Source organism: Otolemur garnettii, unplaced genomic scaffold, assembly GCF_000181295.1.
Source record: "Otolemur garnettii isolate 467f Iridium unplaced genomic scaffold, OtoGar3 scaffold00035, whole genome shotgun sequence".
Taxonomy (NCBI): Eukaryota; Metazoa; Chordata; class Mammalia; order Primates; family Galagidae; genus Otolemur; species Otolemur garnettii.
Window position 1 is genome coordinate 16,315,784 of NW_003852430.1, and position 10,294 is coordinate 16,326,077.

The following is a 10,294-nucleotide window of genomic DNA, read 5'->3' on the forward strand; positions in this document are numbered from 1 at the left end:
ATTACAGGCAGGAGCCACTGCACTCAGCCATTGTTAATCTTTTAAAGCAATTATCATTTTCCAAATGCGGGATGTTAGTAAATTATTAAATGAAACTTTCCATCTACCCATGTCTCCACTCAACCTGAAGTTGTGAGACACCTCCCAAGGATGTTGCCCACGTGAAGACACACACCCTCACCCACTGACCTGAAGCAGGCCTGCTGGGCACTCGGCTGGCTCTCTCCAACCATTAGCCAGGAAGGTGAGGGAGGCAGCAACTTTCAGGTAGCACTGATTCTTGGACATACTCTGTCCTGGGTCGAACCCCACTGGCAGCAGGAATTCTGAATGTATCGGGGACCCCTCCTAAGGCCTTGGTAGGCCTCAGATACAGTACACTTCATCCAGCATTGCTAAAGACTGAAGATGCAAAAACAAAACCTGAACACATCACTGAGGTCTTAATCATAGAAAAATGTGATCAACCATGTTGTGAAAAACTTTTATACATTGAAGCCATGACCATTCTATGTCTATCTTACTCTAGCACAAAACTGTGTGGATGTTAAAAGATAGTTGTATTGTGTGAAAACTGTAGGATTCTGTCTGTTGCGTCACTGTCTGTGGAAATGACAGGGGTCACCCATTTACACTTAGCAAAGTCCATTGGTCAGTCCCCAAATGGTGTCTTGAAGCACAGTGCAGCGGAGCGCTGAGCGGCCACACGCTTTCTCAGTTCAAGTTTGTCCGCCTCCTTCACGTGTGGGGTTGACCAAGCTACTGCTTAACTGCAAACAGCCCTTGTATGAGATTAACTAAAACATTTTGCTGTGTCTGATTTAAGTGTTTGCCTTTTGTTCAACTAAATTAATATCTGTAGATTGCAAGCTTCATTTTAAATAAGACATTTTACTGAGTTTTTAAGTCCTTATCTCCTGTTCTAAGGTGCCTTCCTAACCTCCCTAGACTCAGCATGATTCGGAGAAAGTTCTCAATTTGCAAGTAAAACAAGCCTAACAGAGAGGAGGAAATCAGGCACAAAGCAACTAATTCTCACGTCCATTTGCAAAACAAAACTGTAAGGAATGATATAGCCTTTGAGACTAAACTGATGGGTCGCTTCATTCAATCAGATTAAGGAAATATCGTAAATATTAACTTATCTCCCCATGAGCTGATATTTTTTGCCTTAAATGACATGGTAGTGTTTTGTGAGAGAAATTTAATTTAATATAATTATGTGCATTTAAATGAGCAGTTCAAAAAGTCATGTATGACAATGCAACTGTCTGTTTCCTGAAAACAAAATAAATCAAGAACATCATTTCCATTTCAAGCTACCATTAAAATGTAATTTCCTTTGCTCTCTTTTACTGGGATTATTTGTTTTAAAGTAAAACATTAAAAAGATGTCCGTAAACAGCTAGTGTGACTATTTTTATCTGGTTCTGAACAGACTGATCCAATTTAAAAAAATTGGCTGTGTACAGATTTGGGAATGAAATATAAAAATTATCTTTTTGCAGTGTAGCTGAGGAAGTCTTTGGCAGTTTGGGAAAGTGGGGGATCTGCATATGGTCTTAAAGGTACCATAAGAAACACTAGTTGGATTTTGGTCATAATTCACATAACTACACATGTGAGTTTTGTGTTAACTATAATAAAAGTGTTTGCTAAACAAATGATCAAAAAGGGGACCAGGCTTGGCGCCTGTGGCTCAAGTGGCTAAGGCGCCAGCCACATACACCTAAGGTGGCGGGTTCGAATCCAGCCTGGGCCCGCCAAACAATGACGGCTGCAACCAAAAAATAGCCGGTTGTTGTGGTGGGCGCCTGTGGTTCCAGCTACTTGGGAGGCAGAGGCAGGAGACTCACTTGAGCCCAGGAGTTGGAGGTTGCTGTGAGCTGTGATGCCATGGCACTCTACCCAGGGGGATAGCTTGAGGCTCTGTCTCAAAAAAAAAAAAATAGGGACCAGGATGGGTGCCCAAATACTGCAGCCTCTGGCTACTCAGCACCTACTCAGCTTTGTCCTCCCAGGGCAGGGATTCTGCTCCAAAACAACCTTTTTGTCCGATTCCCTGAAAGATCCCATTCCAAGGCTGGGCACGCTGCTCCCACCTGCACGCCTAACACTTTGGAAGGCAGAGGTGGGCTCATCTGAGGTCAGAAGTTCAGACTAGCCTGAACAAGAGCAAGCCCTCATCTTTACAAAAACCTAGAAAAATTAGCCAGCCATGGTGGCATGTGCCTATACACTCAGCTACTTGGGAGGCTGAGACAGGAGGATTGCTTGAGCCAAGAGTTTGAGGATGACCTCACTGCACTCTAGGCCAGGGGACAGAGTGAGACCCCCATCGGGAAAAAAGAAAAATCCCATTCTTTCTGTTCCACTAACAGTTTTGCAGTAAGTGCTCAGGATTCATTACAGTGGGATTATTTTCAAGAAGGCTCAGAAAGTTAGAACTATGGAATAAAAAAGCGGAAACAGCCTTAACAGAGGTATTTTAGACATGAGGAAGATGAATGGCAGAATGTTACCCTGGAAGAAGGAGGCGGCTTCCCGCCATGGCTCTAAAGAGATCAAACAGGTATGTGTCTATTCCATCAAGTTCTACTAGGAATAGGGAACCTACAGCCTCACAGCTGCATGTGCCCTCCAGATCCCCAAGTGCAGCCCCTCAACTGACTCCAAACTTCACAGAACAAATCCCTTTATTAAAAGGATTTGTTCAAGCCAGGAGAGGCGGCTCATGCCTGTAATCCCAGCACTCTGGGAGGCCAAGGTGGGTTGGTTTGGTTGAGCTCAGAAGTTGGAGACCAGCCTGAGCAAGAGTAAGACCCCATATCTACTAAAAATAGAAAAACCAGCCAGGCCTGGTGGCGGGTCCCAGCTACTCAGGAGGCTGAGGCAAGGTGATCTCTACACCCAAAAGTTTGAGGTTGCTGTGAGCTATGACACCCCAGCACTCTACCCAAGGTGACAAAGTGACTCTGTCTCAAAAATAAAATAAAAATGAAAGGATTTCTTCTATAAAATCTGTCAGAAGTCTGCACCCAAGAATCCAGAAGGCCACAGGTTCCCCCAAATTGTATGGAACATGCTTGACCAACTTAAAAATGTAAACTGCTCCCAAACATTTTAGGAGCTATATTTTCTGTACCTCCCACCCCAATCATTTGAAAGCAATATTTATGCCGGGTGCAGTGGCTCATGCCTGTAATCCTAGCACTTGAGAGGCCAAAGCGGGTGAATTGCCTGAGCTTACTACTTTGAGACTGGCCCAAGCCAGAGTCAGACCTCAACTCTAAAAATAGCCAGGCATTGTGGCAGGCACCTGTAGTCCCAGTTACTTGGGAGGCTGAGGCAAGAGAATCACTTGAGCCCTAGAGTTTGAGGTTGCTGTGAGCTATGACACCACAGCACTCTACCGAGGGTAACAAAGTGAAACTCTCAAAAAAAAAAAAAAGGAAAGGAAAGCAATGTGTACTTACAACAATTATTCTACCCTAACCATTGATTAAAAACAGATTTCCAGACCTTGAAATGACCATTTTCTTATCCTCATTTCCAATGCAACAAGAATCTGGTACAAGTAAAACTTGTTTCTTAGAAAAAAAATTATATTAACTACAACAAGATTTCTCCCTCTAACCTACCTAACTCCAAATTCCTGAGGTTCTTAGAACATTTCAAAGCAGCAGAAAATTTGTCAGATATATTATGCAAATTATAGTTATGTACTGCACTGAAAATTACAGCACCACAAAACTGGCCAAACTTTGCTGTACAGCCTGGGCTCCGTGGCTCCAGCCTGTAATCCTAGCACTCTGGGAGGCTGAGGCAGGAGAGTCACTTTGTTGCGGGAAGACGAGGCCCAACGGAGAGAAAGAGCATCCAAACACCACGTTTATAAGAGAAAGGGCTTTATTCATCGGCGGGAGCTTACGGCATAGAATTTGAAATGGCAGTGCTCCCCGACTGGCTTGGTCTTTGCCTTTTTATCTCCAGTCAAAAAGTACCAACCCACAAGTACTTTTCTCACTGGTCAGTTAGAATCAAGGGGGAGAAGCTGTTCCAGTCCCCACAGAACTACAGGGTTTCACAAAAGTGGAAAATTCCAGTTCTTAGAAAGTTAAGTCTACAAATTTCTAACAGCTGAGTCACCATGCAGTGTATCCTTGTGGTCTCCTTGAGAAGACCTGTTCTCCTAGACCTCATCCTTCCTGGGTATCCTCTCTCAACTTGAGCTCAGGAGTTAAAATCACCCTGAGCAATATGGATACCTCATCTCTATAAAAAATAGAAAAATCAGCTGGACATTGTGGTAGACACCTGTAGTCCCAGCTACTAGGGTGGCTGAGAAAAGAAGATCTCTTGAGCCCAGGAGTTTGAGGTTGCTGTGAGATAGGATGACCCCACTGCGCTCTACCTGGGGTGACCGAGGGAGACTCTGTCTCAAAAGACAAACTTTCCTGCACATATAAATAGGAAAGCCAAATGGTGTGATATATTACCTTCGCCAGTTCACATGATTCTCTTCATTTAGGTCATGATTTTGGTGACTGTCTTAAGTCCAGTACGCTCTAGGATAGTGTCCAAGTTCTAGGGTTCCTACACACTGTCACCACACCTACACCCACTTTCAAAACCGTCACCTCTATGCTCTTCCTCTCATCTTGGCTAACGCTCGTCTCTTGCCAATACTTGCTGCTCCTCCCTTCTCTTTTCCTTTGCCTACTTTGGTGTGACCCACTGCCAACACCCACTGTGGTGCCAATTCCTGCCCATGTCTGCGCAGTGCTCGCACCTTCCCCACGCTGCGTCTCAGGACGCCCCTTTCCCTTATATGAGCTGTGAGGACATCACATCACGCACACACCAAAAGCACAGATGCATTGAGAATCTCTGACGTTCCTCACCTGAGCCCCCTGGGCAATGCTGTTAGCAGAGATCTCTCCACCTGCGGGAAGGCCGACACCAGTTCCCCATGGAAACTCCACCTGGAGAACAGACTGATTGCTCTGCTCTGTTGCAAGCCCCTGGCTGCCCCTCCCTGCCCCACAGAGGCAGCGTCTCACTCTGCCTCTTCTCCTCATCAACATGCTTTAGCCTCTTCCATATTACTGGCAACTTCCAGTAACCTCCCTTCCTCTTTAGTTTATTCTGTTCTGCATTTTCCCTTTAGAATCAAACTCTGTACTTACACAGTAATCTGTATAAAGCACTTCAGTTTCCACAGCATCCACCCACTGACTGGCACGTGATACTCAGACCCACGCCACCCAGCACCAAAGAAAAGCTGCTCTAGGAGGACCTCCACAACCTTCTGGAAGCTGGTTTGATGGACACGTTCGACCAGCATCCTGTTTGTCTATAGTAGTTGATATTGCAAGCACTCTTTATTTCTCTTGAAATTTTCTCCTCTTTCACAGCACCACCCCCTCCCAGTTTGTCTAAAGATATGGAGGGGGGGAATGTATTCTCACTCAGCAGTCAACAGCAGAGGACTTCGTTGCCCTCTTTTTTCTTTTTTTTAGACAGTCATGGTTTTTCACCCTGGGTAGAATGCCCTGGAGTCATAGCCCACAGCAACCTCAGACGACTCTTGGGCTCAATCAATCCTCTTGCCTCAGCCTCCTGAGGAGCTGAGACTACAGGTCCCCACCACAATACCTGGCTATTTTTAGAGACTGGGTCTCACTCTTGCTCAGACTGGTCTGGAACCATGAGCTCAAGCAATCCATCCGCATCAGCCTCACAGAGCACTAGGATTACAGGCAGGAGCCACTTCGCCCAGCCCAAGGGACTTTTTTTTTTCTTTTTTTGAGACAGAGCCTCAAGCTGTCATCCTGGATAGAGTGCTGTAGCATCACAGCTCACAGCAACCTCCAATTCCGGGGTTTAAGCGATTCTCTTGCCTCAGCCTCCCAAGTAGCTGGGACCACAGGCGCCCACCACAACGCCCGGCTATTTTTTGGTTGCAGGCGTCATTGTTGTTTGGCAGGCCCAGGCTGGATTCAAATCCACCAGCTCGGGTGTATGTGGCTGGTGCCTTAGCCAATTGAGCCACAGGCGCCGAGCCCCCAAGTGACCTCTTGACTACTACGAAGTATAGAGGCAATTTCTTCCCACTGTAAGAACACAAATTACAGCAAATTTGATTGAAGGATCTTAATTGACTTTCATTTGCAATTTTTGAATTGGGCAACACCTTCTATTAAAAAGAATGAGTGTTCCCGTAAGCAGAGGGGATTGGTTTTATAGACAGAAAAGGCCGTAGGAAAGCAGAAACAGAAAACAGGAAGTAGATTAGTTGTTTCAAAGATACTTTCGGCTCCACGCCTGTGGCTCACGTGGCTAAGGCACCAGCCACATACACCTGAGTTGGCAGGTTCCAATCTAGCCCCGGCCTGCCAAACAACAACGACAGCTGCAACCAAAAAATAGCCAGGTGTTGTGGCGGGCGCCTGTAGTCCCAGCTACTTGGGAGGCTAAGGCAGGAGAATCGCTTGAGCCCAGGAGTTGGAGGTTGCCATGAGCTGTGATGCCACAGCACTCTACCCAAACAGCTTGAGGCTCTGTCTCAAAAAAAAAAAAAAAGATACCTCCCTTGTGAAGGGCAAAGCAGAGGGGACTTCCTTACCTTATAGGCTAAAACTGGCCTGTTTGGAGATTTGGCTATTATCCTTCTTTCTCTTGATTTCTCAGAAGGTCAAACAACTTAGTTTTAGCTAAGTGACGTGACTCTTGAACATGAGTGAATCCATTTTGGTTTGGCCTGTTGAACCTAGTGCAGGGGCTCCGTTTAAAACAATGGATTCCTATAAATTATATTCATTTTTTAAAATTTTTTTTTAACAGAGCTGCTTAGATCTGACTACATATTTTATTTAACACCAACTATTAATTTATCAACTCTGCAATGGACACCAGGCTACAGATGACCTCTAATTAAATTCAATTCTGACACTGTCTACCAGGAGGTGGTGTCAGATCCCACAGGGTGAGAGCTCAGCCCCACAAGACTGCTCCACTTCCGATGCCAATCACAAGCCCAGGCTGTTGTACCAGGCTTCTGACCAAGCAGCTATAAACTGGGGTTCCCATGACCTCCTCCCTGGGTTCAATTAGTTTTCTAGAACTACTCACAGAAGAGACATTGACTTACATTTACTGTTTGTTTTCTTTTCCTTTTTTTTTTTTTAATTGTTGGGGATTCATTGAGGGTACAAAGAACCAGGTTACATTGATTGCTTGTGTCAGATAAAGACCCTCACATAATAGTGTTCCACCCCCAAAAGGTGTACCCCCTCCATGACCCCCCACCCCTCCCTCCTTCCCTTTCTCTGCTTCTCTATCCCCCCCCCACCATGTCACCCTCAGTAGAGTGCCCGGGCATCACAGCTCACAGCAACCTCAAACTCTTGGGCTCAAGCAATTCAGCCTCCCAAGTAGCTGGGACTACAGTCACCTGTCACAGCATCTGGCTACTTTTTGTTGTTGTTGCAGTTGTCATTGTTGTTTTTTAGCAGGCTCAGGCGAGGCTTGAACCTGCCAACCTTGGTGTATGTGGCTAGAGCCATAGCCACTGAACTACGGGTGCTGAGCACATAGGATTCTTGTTTCTCATTCTCGTGATACTTTGCTAAGAATAAATTCCATCCAGGTTAATACAAAAGATGTATTAACCCTCCGTGGGGCATATCCCCACACACACACACTTTTAGGCTATTCTTTCTGTTACAAAGGTTTGAAAGACTAACTAGTCTTTCTGATGAATGGACAAGCCAGGCATGAGTGTCATCTATGAGTCTGAGCCAGGTGTTTTGGGGGATGGAATAGGGACAGAGACCAAGGATGCTATCGGAGGCTTAGATGGCATGAGAGTGGGACTACCTACAGAGGTGATCCTCTCCATCTTGTAGAAACACGATGATGTGTTATTTGGCAGTAGCTAATTCCTTCCCAAACCACTTATGAAAAATACAGGACCTTTGGGAAAAGTAACAGATTAAGTTTGTGACACAGTGTGAATGAGACTGGATGAGCACACTCTCCCTTAGACTGGGAGGCTTCTGAAGTTAAGGGTTGGACGTTGTCGAAAGCTGAATAAAAGGCTTGGGGCTTTCATTCAGTCCTGGGGCATTCAAGGTGACTTTGGGCCAAGTGATGACATCTAGAGGTGATGCTCAGGAGGGACCTCTGGGCTGGAGAGAGTGATTGGGCAGGATCCTCCTGCCGTAGTAAGTGAGTTATACGTAAGACCCCCCCGGGGCAAGTATAAAGCTCGAGGGAGAAAAGGGCTGATGGAATCCACGGGAACACTGACAGCGAGCTGATGAAAAGCAATGAGCAGCTTGGAGGAGTCTATAGAGATGGTTGAATCATAGAGTAGGAGAGCCCGATATTGTGAAATTATATATACAGTATTTGATCTTAGTCTCTTTCCTGACATATAGCTCCTAAAACTCTTGGAATCCCCAAAGTGATGAGTGCTGATGACTGGTGACTGGGGCCCCAGCAAGGTTCAGGACTGGAGCTGGTCACAGGAAAAGCCAAGTTAAGATTATTACAGGATTGGGACTTTTCATTTCTGCCCCCCAACTCTGGAGAGGGGAGAGGGATGGAGGGATACATTAATCACCAGTGGCCAATGATTTAATCAGTCATGTCTGCAAAATGAAGCCTCTATAAAAATCTAAAAGGAGGCTCGACGCCTGTGGCTCAAGTGGCTAAGGCGCCAGCCACATACACCTAAGGTGGCGGGTTCGAATCCCCAGCCCGGGCCCACCAAACAATGACAGCTGCAACCAAAAAATAGCCAGGCGCTGTGGCAGGAGCCTGTGGTCCCAGCTACTTGTGAGGCTGAGGCAGGAGACTCGCCTGAGTCCAAGAGTTGGAGGTTGCTGTGAGCTGTGATGCCACAGCACTCTACCCAGGGGGACAGCTTGAGGCTCTGTCTCAAAAAAAAAAAAAAAATCTAAAAGGACTGAATTTGTGGAGATCCCAGAAACCTGAACACAGGGAGATACCTGGAGTCTGGCACGCCCTTCCCACATAACATGGCCCTGGACATCTCTTCATCTGCATCCTTTGTAATCTCCTTTATAATAAATCAGTGAATGGGCCAGGTGAGGTGGCTCATGCCTGTAATCCCAGCACTCTTGGAGGACAAGGCAGGTGGACTGCTTCAGCTCAGGGGTTCAACACCAGCCTGAGCAAGAGTGAAACCCTATTTCTACTAAAAATAGAAAAATTAGATGGGCATAAAGGCATATTCCTGTGGTCCCAGCTACTTGAGAGGCTGAGGCAAGATGATCTCTTGAACCCAGGAGTATGCGGTTGCTATGAGGTAGGCTAGACCACAACACTTTAGCCTACGCAACAGAATGAGACCAAGTCTCAAAAAACAAACAAGAAAACAAATAGTAATCCTTTATACCTCTGGGCAAGAGAGATGAAGAACCTTCTTTAAAGAAGACAGACGAATGGCTAACAAACATATGAAAAAATGCTCATTGTCCCTAATTATTAGAGAAATACAAATCAAAACCACCCTGAGATATCATCTAAACCCAGCAAGAATGGTCCACATCACAAAGTCTTAAAACTGCAGATGCTGGCATGGATGTGGAGAGAAGGGAACACTTTTACATTGCTGATGAAACTGCAAACTAATACAACCTTTCTTGAAGGAAGTATGGAGAACTTCAAAGAACTCAAACTAGACCTCTCATTTGAGTCTGCAATCCCATTACTGGGCATCTACCCAGATGGAAAATAATCCTTCCCCGCCGTCAGGAGAGTACTGTGGCATCACAGCTCACAGCAAGCTCCAACTCCTGGGCTTAGGTCATACTCTTGCCTCAGCCTCCTGAGTAGCTGGGACGACAGGTGCCTGTCAGAACGCCTGGCTATTTTTTTGTTTTCCAGTTTGGCCAGGCTGGGTTCAAACTCGTCACCCTCTGTATATGGGGCTGGTGCCCTACTCTCTGAGCCACAGGTGCCACCCAGCCGAGAAGTCTTAAGTATCATTCAGAGGCACGGCACCTGTGGCTCAAGTGGCTAAGTCACCAGCCACATACACCTAAGGTGGCGGGTTTGAATCCAGCCCGAGCCTGCCAAACAACGATGACGGCTGCAACCAAAAAAATAGCCAGGCATTGTGGCAGGCGCCTGTGGTCCCAGCTACTTGGGAGGCTGAAGCAGAAGACTCGCCTGAGCCCAGGAGTTGGAGGTTGCTGTGAGCTGTGATGCCATGGCACTCTACCCAGGGGGACAGCTTGAGGCTCTGTCTCCAAAAAAAAAA